We start from the raw sequence: 13,097 nt of genomic DNA on the forward strand, positions 1-13,097 counted from the left end.
TTTCTGTGTGACTTATTTCAGTTAGAATCATCATACCTGAATCCACTCACTGTGCTGCTAAGGGCCTGATGACACAGATTTCATTGCTGAGTGATATTGCTTTGTAAGTAAATACCACAACTTTTTTATACATTTTTCACTTTCTGCGATGTTGAACTTGTACTGTAAACGAGGTTCTTGTAAACAGAACCGTTCGAAACTTTGGGGTGGCTGTGTCTTTTTGATTTTAAATTCCCTAAGCTATAGGACCATAAGTGGAAGTGCCCTAGGCTCTGTTGCTTTGTTTTTTAGATGTTTCAGGAAACACCATACACTTCTCCCGAGTGTTTGTTGGCAATTTATATCCCGCCCTTCAGCATAACAAGGCTCCCAGTTCTCCATGGCCTGTCCTGCCTTTCTGGATTTTACACTTTTTTCAGATGGCCCTTTTGACCGGGGGGAAGTGAGACTTCATTGTAGTGCAGATTTCCTTTGCAAGCTTGCTTGGTTGGCCAAAAAGGGCGTATGCGTTTTTTCCTGAATATATTCAGGAAAAAACGCATACGCCCTTTTTGGCCAAGTGCATCATTGTGGACGTTCTGCCTCTTTTCCTATGCTTTCAATGCAATTCCAGTCTACCTCCTGAAATCGGATTCCTGCAATTCTGCCCCGCTTTCAAGTCCTCTTGGCAGCCTTACTTCAGTCTATTTTTGGACGATAGCTGTCATTTATAACTCTGCAGGTTTGTGAATTACAGTGCCCCTGAGCTCCTTTCTTCAACTCGCTTTCTTTTGAGCTGGCCGCAACACCGCAGGATGGCTTCAGGCCCTAATCTGGTTCCGGTACGGCACGCTGAGCCTTTGGTTATTTCCTCTTCCTGGTGGGAAATGAGAGTTAAATTTGCCCGTCCAGACACCTCCAGCTAGCCTCTCATTGGTTCTCGCTATTCCTGTTCATCTTCCGCAGAAATTGCAAACTGGGCCAAACAGGAGGTTAAAGGGACTGACTCTCCAAGTGGGGAGAGTGTTAGTAAAGCGTCTGGAATGTTGCACCCGAGTACCAGGGGAGGAAAACTGAGACATATTTGAACACGTCTCCCGATCACATGGTTGATCATACTCTGGGTTCCACATGCATGTTTTAGCTGAAGGAAGAATACCTAAAATCTGTGTAGTTGAAACCCATGGAATGGGTACCATGCAATATGACTTCAAAGGTCTTCATTTGCTCACTGAACCTCTCCAATCCTATCACTGCTGCGTTTATGCCCCTGTACACATGCTTGATTCTCTTTCGGAGACATAGCAATCTATAGGTTTTAAGATACTTACTAGTCAGGTACATTCTTAGGCGTTTAATATGCGGTGTTGAGTCCACTTCGTTGAGCAAGGAGTAGCTCTTGTCTATTCCATATTTTGCTTAAGGAACTTTGTGCTCATTTCAATCTCTGGTTTTATGCAGCACCCCAACTCACCTTTCTCCTTAAGCAAGCATAAGTTGGTTTTCTAAATTTGAGACCCTGTTCTGTTCTGTAATTCAGTTCCTGTGTAGCCAAGTTTACATTCCGTGTATTACTGATATCTTATAATGTTTCTTTTTCTGTGTGACTTATTTCAGTTAGAATCACCATACCCGAATCCACTCATTATGCTGCTACGGGCCTGGTGACATAGATTTCATTGCTGAGTGATATTGCTTTGTACATGAGTACCACAACTTCTTTATCCATTTTTCACTTTCTGTGATATTGAACTTGTACGGTAAACGAGGTTCTTGTAAACAGAGGCGTCCCAAACTTTGGGGTGGCTGTGTCTTTTTGATTTTAATTTCCCTAAGCTATAGGATCACAAGTGGAAGTGCCCTAGGTTCTGTTGCTTTGTTTTTTAGATGTTTCAGGAAACACCATACACTTCTCCCGAGTGGTTGTTGGCAATTTACATCCCGCCCATCAGCATAACAAGGCTCCCAGTTCTCCATGGCCTGTCCTGCCTTTCTGGATTTTACACTTTTTTCAGATGGCCCTTTTGACCGGGGGGAAGTGAGACTTCATTGTAGTGCAGATTTCCTTTGCAAGCTTGCTTGGTTGGCCAAAAAGGGCGTATGCGTTTTTTCCTGAATATATTCAGGAAAAAACGCATAAGCCCTTTTTGGCCAAGTGCATCATTGTGGACGTTCTGCCTCTTTTCCTATGCTTTCAATGCAATTCCAGTCTACCTCCTGAAATCGGTTTCCTGCAATTCTGCCCCGCTTTCAAGTCCTCTTGGCAGCCTTACTTCAGTCTATTTTTGGACGATAGCTGTCATTTATAACTCTGCAGGTTTGTGAATTACAGTGCCCCTGAGCTCCTTTCTTCAACTCGCTTTCTTTTGAGCTGGCCGCAACACCGCAGGATGGCTTCAGGCCCTAATCTGGTTCCGGTACGGCACGCTGAGCCTTTGGTTATTTCCTCTTCCTGGTGGGAAATGAGAGTTAAATTTGCCCGTCCAGACACCTCCAGCTAGCCTCTCATTGGTTCTCGCTATTCCTGTTCATCTTCCGCAGAAATTGCAAACTGGGCCAAACAGGAGGTTAAAGGGACTGACTCTCCAAGTGGGGAGAGTGTTAGTAAAGCGTCTGGAATGTTGCACCCGAGTACCAGGGGAGGAAAACTGAGACATATTTGAACACGTCTCCCGATCACATGGTTGATCATACTCTGGGTTCCACATGCATGTTTTAGCTGAAGGAAGAATACCTAAAATCTGCGTAGTTGAAACCCGTGGAATGGGTACCATGCAATATGACTTCAAAGGTCTTCATTTGCTCACTGAACCTCTCCAATCCTATCACTGCTGCGTTTATGCCCCTGTACACATGCTTGATTCTCTTTCGGAGACATAGCAATCTATAGGTTTTAAGATACTTACTAGTCAGGTACATTCTTAGGCGTTTAATATGCGGTGTTGAGTCCATTTCGTTGAGCAAGGAGTAGCTCTTGTCTATTCCATATTTGGCTTAAGGAACTTTGTGCTCATTTCAATCTCTGGTTTTATGCAGCACCCCAACTCACCTTTCCCCTTAAGCAAGCATAAGTTGGTTTTCTAAATTTGAGACCCTGTTCTGTTCTGTAATTCAGTTCCTGTGTAGCCAAGTTTACATTCCGTGTATTACTGATATCTTATGATGTTTCTTTTTCTGTGTGACTTATTTCAGTTAGAATCACCATACCCGAATCCACTCATTATGCTGCTACGGGCCTGGTGACATAGATTTCATTGCTGAGTGATATTGCTTTGTACATGAGTACCACAACTTCTTTATCCATTTTTCACTTTCTGTGATATTGAACTTGTACGGTAAACGAGGTTCTTGTAAACAGAGGCGTCCCAAACTTTGGGGTGGCTGTGTCTTTTTGATTTTAATTTCCCTAAGCTATAGGACCATAAGTGGCAGTGCCCTAGGCTCTGTTGCTTTGTTTTTTAGATGTTTCAGGAAACACCATACACTTCTCCTGAGTGTCTGTTGGCAATTTACATCCCGCCCATCAGCATAACAAGGCTCCCAGTTCTCCATGTCCTGTCCTGCCTTTCTGGATTTTACACTTATTTCAGATGGCTCTTTTGACCGGGGGGAAGTGAGACTTCATTGTAGTGCAGATTTCCTTTGCAAGCTTGCTTGGTTGGCCAAAAAGGGCATATGCGTTTTTTCCTGAATATATTCAGGAAAAAACGCATATGCCCTTTTTGGCCAAGTGCATCATTGTGGACGTTCTGCCTCTTTTCCTATGCTTTCAATGCAATTCCAGTCTACCTCCTGAAATCGGTTTCCTGCAATTCTGCCCCGCTTTCAAGTCTTCTTGGCAGCCTTACTTCAGTCTATTTTGGGACGATAGCTGTCATTTATAACTCTGCAGGTTTGTGAATTACAGTGCCCCTGAGCTCCTTTCTTCAACTCGCTTTCTTTTCAGCTGGCCGCAACACTGCAGGATGGCTTCAGGCCCTAATCTGGTTCCGGTACGGCACGCTGAGCCTTTGGTTATTTCCAGTTCCTGGTGGGAAGTGAGAGTTAAATTTGCCCGTCCAGACACCTCCAGCTAGCCTCTCATTGGTTCTCGCTATTCCTGTTCATCTTCCGCAGAAATTGCAAACTGGGCCAAACAGGAGGTTAAAGGCTCTGACTCTCCAAGTGGGGAGAGTGTTAGTAAAGCGTCTGGAATGTTGCACCCGAGTACCAGGGGAGGAAAACTGAGACATATTTGAACACGTCTCCCGATCACATGGTTGATCATACTCTGGGTTCCACATGCATGTTTTAGCTGAAGGAAGAATACCTAAAATCTGGGTAGTTGAACCCCGTGGAATGGGTACCATGCAATATGACTTCAAAGGGTCTTCATTTGCTCACTGAACCTCTCCAATCCTATCACTGCTGCGTTTATGCCCCTGTACACATGCTTGATTCTCTTTCGAAGACATAGCAATCCATAGGTTTTAAGATACTTACTAGTCAGGTACATTCTTAGGCGTTTAATATGCGGTGTTGAGTCCATTTCGTTGAGCAAGGAGTAGCTCTTGTCTATTCCATATTTGGCTTAAGGAACTTTATCTGTGCTCATTTCAATCTCTGGTTTTATGCAGCACCCCAACTCACCTTTCCCCTTAAGCAAGCATAAGTTAGTTTTCTAAATTTGAGACCCTGTTCTGTTCTGTAATTCAGTTCCTGTGTAGCCAAGTTTACATTCCGTGTTTTACTGATGTCTTATGATGTTTCTTTTTCTGTGTGACTTATTTCAGTTAGAATCATCATACCTGAATCCACTCACTGTGCTGCTAAGGGCCTGATGACACAGATTTCATTGCTGAGTGATATTGCTTTGTAAGTAAATACCACAACTTTTTTATACATTTTTCACTTTCTGCGATGTTGAACTTGTACTGTAAACGAGGTTCTTGTAAACAGAACCGTTCGAAACTTTGGGGTGGCTGTGTCTTTTTGATTTTAAATTCCCTAAGCTATAGGACCATAAGTGGAAGTGCCCTAGGCTCTCTTGCTTTGTTTTTTAGATGTTTCAGGAAACACCATACACTTCTCCCGAGTGTTTGTTGGCAATTTATATCCCGCCCTTCAGCATAACAAGGCTCCCAGTTCTCCATGGCCTGTCCTGCCTTTCTGGATTTTACACTTTTTTCAGATGGCCCTTTTGACCGGGGGGAAGTGAGACTTCATTGTAGTGCAGATTTCCTTTGCAAGCTTGCTTGGTTGGCCAAAAAGGGCGTATGCGTTTTTTCCTGAATATATTCAGGAAAAAACGCATACGCCCTTTTTGGCCAAGTGCATCATTGTGGACGTTCTGCCTCTTTTCCTATGCTTTCAATGCAATTCCAGTCTACCTCCTGAAATCGGATTCCTGCAATTCTGCCCCGCTTTCAAGTCCTCTTGGCAGCCTTACTTCAGTCTATTTTTGGACGATAGCTGTCATTTATAACTCTGCAGGTTTGTGAATTACAGTGCCCCTGAGCTCCTTTCTTCAACTCGCTTTCTTTTGAGCTGGCCGCAACACCGCAGGATGGCTTCAGGCCCTAATCTGGTTCCGGTACGGCACGCTGAGCCTTTGGTTATTTCCTCTTCCTGGTGGGAAATGAGAGTTAAATTTGCCCGTCCAGACACCTCCAGCTAGCCTCTCATTGGTTCTCGCTATTCCTGTTCATCTTCCGCAGAAATTGCAAACTGGGCCAAACAGGAGGTTAAAGGGACTGACTCTCCAAGTGGGGAGAGTGTTAGTAAAGCGGCTGGAATGTTGCACCCGAGTACCAGGGGAGGAAAACTGAGACATATTTGAACACGTCTCCCGATCACATGGTTGATCATACTCTGGGTTCCACATGCATGTTTTAGCTGAAGGAAGAATACCTAAAATCTGTGTAGTTGAAACCCATGGAATGGGTACCATGCAATATGACTTCAAAGGTCTTCATTTGCTCACTGAACCTCTCCAATCCTATCACTGCTGCGTTTATGCCCCTGTACACATGCTTGATTCTCTTTCGGAGACATAGCAATCTATAGGTTTTAAGATACTTACTAGTCAGGTACATTCTTAGGCGTTTAATATGCGGTGTTGAGTCCACTTCGTTGAGCAAGGAGTAGCTCTTGTCTATTCCATATTTTGCTTAAGGAACTTTGTGCTCATTTCAATCTCTGGTTTTATGCAGCACCCCAACTCACCTTTCTCCTTAAGCAAGCATAAGTTGGTTTTCTAAATTTGAGACCCTGTTCTGTTCTGTAATTCAGTTCCTGTGTAGCCAAGTTTACATTCCGTGTATTACTGATATCTTATAATGTTTCTTTTTCTGTGTGACTTATTTCAGTTAGAATCACCATACCCGAATCCACTCATTATGCTGCTACGGGCCTGGTGACATAGATTTCATTGCTGAGTGATATTGCTTTGTACATGAGTACCACAACTTCTTTATCCATTTTTCACTTTCTGTGATATTGAACTTGTACGGTAAAAGAGGTTCTTGTAAACAGAGGCGTCCCAAACTTTGGGGTGGCTGTGTCTTTTTGATTTTAATTTCCCTAAGCTATAGGATCACAAGTGGAAGTGCCCTAGGTTCTGTTGCTTTGTTTTTTAGATGTTTCAGGAAACACCATACACTTCTCCCGAGTGGTTGTTGGCAATTTACATCCCGCCCATCAGCATAACAAGGCTCCCAGTTCTCCATGGCCTGTCCTGCCTTTCTGGATTTTACACTTTTTTCAGATGGCCCTTTTGACCGGGGGGAAGTGAGACTTCATTGTAGTGCAGATTTCCTTTGCAAGCTTGCTTGGTTGGCCAAAAAGGGCGTATGCGTTTTTTCCTGAATATATTCAGGAAAAAACGCATACGCCCTTTTTGGCCAAGTGCATCATTGTGGACGTTCTGCCTCTTTTCCTATGCTTTCAATGCAATTCCAGTCTACCTCCTGAAATCGGTTTCCTGCAATTCTGCCCCGCTTTCAAGTCCTCTTGGCAGCCTTACTTCAGTCTATTTTTGGACGATAGCTGTCATTTATAACTCTGCAGGTTTGTGAATTACAGTGCCCCTGAGCTCCTTTCTTCAACTCGCTTTCTTTTGAGCTGGCCGCAACACCGCAGGATGGCTTCAGGCCCTAATCTGGTTCCGGTACGGCACGCTGAGCCTTTGGTTATTTCCTCTTCCTGGTGGGAAATGAGAGTTAAATTTGCCCGTCCAGACACCTCCAGCTAGCCTCTCATTGGTTCTCGCTATTCCTGTTCATCTTCCGCAGAAATTGCAAACTGGGCCAAACAGGAGGTTAAAGGGACTGACTCTCCAAGTGGGGAGAGTGTTAGTAAAGCGTCTGGAATGTTGCACCCGAGTACCAGGGGAGGAAAACTGAGACATATTTGAACACGTCTCCCGATCACATGGTTGATCATACTCTGGGTTCCACATGCATGTTTTAGCTGAAGGAAGAATACCTAAAATCTGCGTAGTTGAAACCCGTGGAATGGGTACCATGCAATATGACTTCAAAGGTCTTCATTTGCTCACTGAACCTCTCCAATCCTATCACTGCTGCGTTTATGCCCCTGTACACATGCTTGATTCTCTTTCGGAGACATAGCAATCTATAGGTTTTAAGATACTTACTAGTCAGGTACATTCTTAGGCGTTTAATATGCGGTGTTGAGTCCATTTCGTTGAGCAAGGAGTAGCTCTTGTCTATTCCATATTTGGCTTAAGGAACTTTGTGCTCATTTCAATCTCTGGTTTTATGCAGCACCCCAACTCACCTTTCCCCTTAAGCAAGCATAAGTTGGTTTTCTAAATTTGAGACCCTGTTCTGTTCTGTAATTCAGTTCCTGTGTAGCCAAGTTTACATTCCGTGTATTACTGATATCTTATGATGTTTCTTTTTCTGTGTGACTTATTTCAGTTAGAATCACCATACCCGAATCCACTCATTATGCTGCTACGGGCCTGGTGACATAGATTTCATTGCTGAGTAATATTGCTTTGTACATGAGTACCACAACTTCTTTATCCATTTTTCACTTTCTGTGATATTGAACTTGTACGGTAAACGAGGTTCTTGTAAACAGAGGCGTCCCAAACTTTGGGGTGGCTGTGTCTTTTTGATTTTAATTTCCCTAAGCTATAGGATCATAAGTGGAAGTGCCCTAGGTTCTGTTGCTTTGTTTTTTAGATGTTTCAGGAAACACCATACACTTCTCCCGAGTGGTTGTTGGCAATTTACATCCCGCCCATCAGCATAACAAGGCTCCCAGTTCTCCATGGCCTGTCCTGCCTTTCTGGATTTTACACTTTTTTCAGATGGCTCTTTTGACCGGGGGGAAGTGAGACTTCATTGTAGTGCAGATTTCCTTTGCAAGCTTGCTTGGTTGGCCAAAAAGGGCATATGCGTTTTTTCCTGAATATATTCAGGAAAAAACGCATATGCCCTTTTTGGCCAAGTACATCATTGTGGACGTTCTGCCTCTTTTCCTATGCTTTCAATGCAATTCCAGTCTACCTCCTGAAATCGGTTTCCTGCAATTCTGCCCCGCTTTCAAGTCTTATTGGCAGCCTTACTTCAGTCTATTTTGGGACGATAGCTGTCATTTATAACTCTGCAGGTTTGTGAATTACAGTGCCCCTGAGCTCCTTTCTTCAACTCGCTTTCTTTTGAGCTGGCCGCAACACCGCAGGATGGCTTCAGGCCCTAATCTGGTTCCGGTACGGCACGCTGAGCCTTTGGTTATTTCCTCTTCCTGGTGGGAAGTGAGAGTTAAATTTGCCCGTCCAGACACCTCCAGCTAGCCTCTCATTGGTTCTCGCTATTCCTGTTCATCTTCCGCAGAAATTGCAAACTGGGCCAAACAGGAGGTTAAAGGTGCTGACTCTCTAAGTGGGGAGAGTGTTAGTAAAGCGTCTGGAATGTTGCACCCGAGTACCAGGGGAGGAAAACTGAGACATATTTGAACACGTCTCCCGATCACATGGTTGATCATACTCTGGGTTCCACATGCATGTTTTAGCTGAAGGAAGAATACCTAAAATCTGGGTAGTTGAACCCCGTGGAATGGGTACCATGCAATATGACTTCAAAGGGTCTTCATTTGCTCACTGAACCTCTCCAATCCTATCACTGCTGCGTTTATGCCCCTGTACACATGCTTGATTCTCTTTCGAAGACATAGCAATCCATAGGTTTTAAGATACTTACTAGTCAGGTACATTCTTAGGCGTTTAATATGCGGTGTTGAGTCCATTTCGTTGAGCAAGGAGTAGCTCTTGTCTATTCCATATTTGGCTTAAGGAACTTTATCTGTGCTCATTTCAATCTCTGGTTTTATGCAGCACCCCAACTCACCTTTCCCCTTAAGCAAGCATAAGTTGGTTTTCTAAATTTGAGACCCTGTTCTGTTCTGTAATTCAGTTCCTGTGTAGCCAAGTTTACATTCCGTGTATTACTGATATCTTATGATGTTTCTTTTTCTGTGTGACTTATTTCAGTTAGAATCATCATACCTGAATCCACTCACTGTGCTGCTAAGGGCCTGATGACACAGATTTAATTGCTGAGTGATATTGCTTTGTAAGTAAATACCACAACTTTTTTATCCATTTTTCACTTTCTGCGATGTTGAACTTGTACTGTAAACGAGGTTCTTGTAAACAGAACCGTTCGAAACTTTGGGGTGGCTGTGTCTTTTTGATTTTAAATTCCCTAAGCTATAGGACCATAAGTGGAAGTGCCCTAGGCTCTGTTGCTTTGTTTTTTAGATGTTTCAGGAAACACCATACACTTCTCCCGAGTGTTTGTTGGCAATTTATATCCCGCCCTTCAGCATAACAAGGCTCCCAGTTCTCCATGGCCTGTCCTGCCTTTCTGGATTTTACACTTTTTGCAGATGGCCCTTTTGACCAGGGGGAAGTGAGACTTCATTGTAGTGCAGATTTCCTTTGCAAGCTTGCTTGGTTGGCCAAAAAGGGCGTATGCGTTTTTTCCTGAATATATTCAGGAAAAAATGCATACGCCCTTTTTGGCCAAGTGCATCATTGTGGACGTTCTGCCTCTTTTCCTATGCTTTCAATGCAATTCCAGTCTACCTCCTGAAATCGGTTTCCTGCAATTCTGCCCCGCTTTCAAGTCCTCTTGTCAGCCTTACTTCAGTCTATTTTTGGACGATAGCTGTCATTTATAACTCTGCAGGTTTGTGAATTACAGTGCCCCTGAGCTCCTTTCTTCAACTCGCTTTCTTTTGAGCTGGCCGCAACACCGCAGGATGGCTTCAGGCCCTAATCTGGTTCCGGCACGGCACACTGAGCCTTTGGTTATTTCCTCTTCCTGGTGGGAAATGAGAGTTAAATTTGCCCGTCCAGACACCTCCAGCTAGCCTCTCATTGGTTCTCGCTATTCTTGTTCATCTTCCGCAGAAATTGCAAACTGGGCCAAACAAGAGGTTAAAGGCGCTCACTTTCCAAGTGGGGAGAGTGTTAGTAAAGCATCTGGAATGTTGCACCCGAGTACCAGGGGAGGAAAACTGAGACATATTTGAACACGTCTCCCGTTCACATGGTTGATCATACTTGGGTTCCACATGCATGTTTTAGCTGAAGGAAGAATACCTAAAACCTGGGTAGTTGAAACCCGTGGAATGGGTACCATGCAATATGACTTCAAAGGGTCTTCATTTGCTCACCGAACCTCTCCAATCCTATCACTGCTGCGTTTATGCCCCTGTCCACATGCTTGATTCTCTTTCGGAGACATAGCAATCCATAGGTTTTAAGATACTTACTAGTCAGGTACATTCTTAGGCGTTTAATATGCGGTGTTGAGTCCATTTCGTTGAGCAAGGAGTAGCTCTTGTCTATTCCATATTTGGCTTAAGGAACCTTATCTGTGCTCATTTCAATCTCTGGTTTTATGCAGCACCCCAACTCACCTTTACCCTTAAGCAAGCATAAGTTGGTTTTCTAAATTTGAGACCCTGTTCTGTTCTGTAATTCAGTTCCTGTGTACCGAAGTTTCCATTCCGTGTATTACTGATATCTTATGATGTTTCTTTTTCTGTGTGACTTATTTCAGTTAGAATCATCGTACCTGAATCCACTCATTGTGCTGCTAAGGGCCTGATGACATAGATTTCATTGCTGAGTGATATTGCTTTTTAAGTGAATACCACAACTTCTTTATCCATTTCTCACTTTCTGCGATGTTGAACTTGTACTTTAAATGAGGTTCTTGTAAACAGAGCCGTTCCAAACTTTGGGGTGGCTGTGTCTTTTTGATTTTAATTTCCCTAAGCTATAGGACCATAAGTGGAAGTGCCCTAGGCTCTGTTGCTTTGTTTTTTAGATGTTTCAGGAAACACCATACACTTCTCCCAAGTGGTTGTTGGCAATTTACATCCCGCCCATCAGCATAACAAGGCTCCCAGTTCTCCATGGCCTGTCCTGCCTTTCTGGATTTTACACTTTTTTCAGATGGCCCTTTTGACCGGGGGGAAGTGAGACTTCATTGTAGTGCAGATTTCCTTTGCAAGCTTGCTTGGTTGGCCAAAAAGGGCGTATGCGTTTTTTCCTGAATATATTCAGGAAAAAACGCATACGCCCTTTTTGGCCAAGTGCATCATTGTGGACGTTCTGCCTCTTTTCCTATGCTTTCAATGCAATTCCAGTCTACCTCCTGAAATCGGTTTCCTGCAATTCTGCCCCGCTTTCAAGTCCTCTTGGCAGCCTTACTTCAGTCTATTTTTGGACGATAGCTGTCATTTATAACTCTGCAGGTTTGTGAATTACAGTGCCCCTGAGCTCCTTTCTTCAACTCGCTTTCTTGTGAGCTGGCCGCAACACCGCAGGATGGCTTCAGGCCCTAATCTGGTTCTGGCACGGCACGCTGAGCCTTTGGTTAATTCCTCTTCCTGGTGGGAAATGAGAGTTAAATTTGCCCGTCCAGACACCTCCAGCTAGTCTCTCATTGGTTCTCGCTATTCCTGTTCATCTTCCGCAGAAATTGCAAACTGGGGCAAACAGGAGGTTAAAGGCACTTACTCTCCAAGTAGGGAGAGTGTTAGTAAAGCGTCTGGAATGTTGCACCCGAGTACCAGGGTACGAAAACTGAGACATATTTGAACACGTCTCCCGATCACATGGTTGATCATACTCTAGGTTCCACATGCATGTTTTAGCTGAAGGAAGAATACCTTAAACCTGGGTAGTTGAAACCCGTGGAATGGGTACCATGCAATATGACTTCAAAGGGTCTTCATTTGCTCACTGAACCTCTCCAATCCTATCACTGCTGCGTTTATGCCCCTGTACAAATGCTTGATTCTCTTTCGGAGACATAGCAATCCATAGGTTTTAAGATACTTACAAGTCAGGTACATTCTTAGGCATTTAATATGCGGTGTTGAGTCCATTTCGTTGAGCAAGGAGTAGCTCTTGTCTATTCCATATTTGGCTTAAGGAACTTTATCTGTGCTCATTTCAATCTCTGGTTTTATGCAGGACCCCAACTCACCTTTACCCTTAAGCAAGCATATGTTGGTTTTCTAAATTTGAGACCCTGTTCTGTTCTGTAATTCAGTTCCTGTGTAGCCAAGTTTACATTCCGTGTATTTCTGATATCTTATGATGTTTCTTTTTCTGTGTGACTTATTTCAGTTAGAATCATCATACCTGAATCCACTCATTGTGCTGCTAAGGGCCTGATGACACAGATTTCATTGCTGAGTGATACTGCATTGTAAGTAAATACCACAAGTTCTTTATCCATTTTTCACTTTCTGCGATGTTGAACTTGTACTGTAAACGAGGTTCTTGTAAACAGAGGCGTCCCAAACTTTGGGGTGGCTGTGTCTTTTTGATTTTAATTTCCCTAAGCTATAGGACCATAAGTGGAAGTGCCCTAGGTTCTGTTGCTTTGATTTTTAGATGTTTCAGGAAACACCATACACTTCTCCCCAGTGGTTGTTGACAATTTACATCCCGCCCATCAGCATAACAAGGCTCCCAGTTCTCCATGGCCTGTCCTGCCTTTCTGGATTTTACACTTTTTTCAGATGGCCCTTTTGACCAGGGGGAAGTGAGACTTCATTGTAGTGCAGATTTCCTTTGCAAG

The 13,097-nt window shown here is 43.7% G+C and overlaps 1 long non-coding RNA gene across 4 annotated transcripts in view; it reads left to right on the forward strand.

Annotated features, from left to right (window-relative positions):
• Positions 1-13,097, forward strand: part of LOC307181307 — a 221,618-nt gene that overhangs the window by 32,075 nt on the left and 176,446 nt on the right. For 2 of the 4 annotated variants that reach the window (XR_013826391.1, XR_013826392.1), the window contains exon 2: positions 9,482-9,567. The exons of 1 other annotated variant lie outside the window; for it this stretch is intronic. This is a non-coding gene — a long non-coding RNA (uncharacterized lncRNA). Of the gene's footprint in view, positions 1-9,481; positions 9,568-11,060; positions 11,147-13,097 lie in introns of all 4 variants that reach the window. One more of the 4 variants, XR_013826390.1, reaches the window with a different exon arrangement.

Source organism: Stenella coeruleoalba (assembly GCF_951394435.1).
Source record: "Stenella coeruleoalba genome assembly, contig: scaffold_146, whole genome shotgun sequence".
In the NCBI taxonomy this organism is placed as follows: Eukaryota; Metazoa; Chordata; class Mammalia; order Artiodactyla; family Delphinidae; genus Stenella; species Stenella coeruleoalba.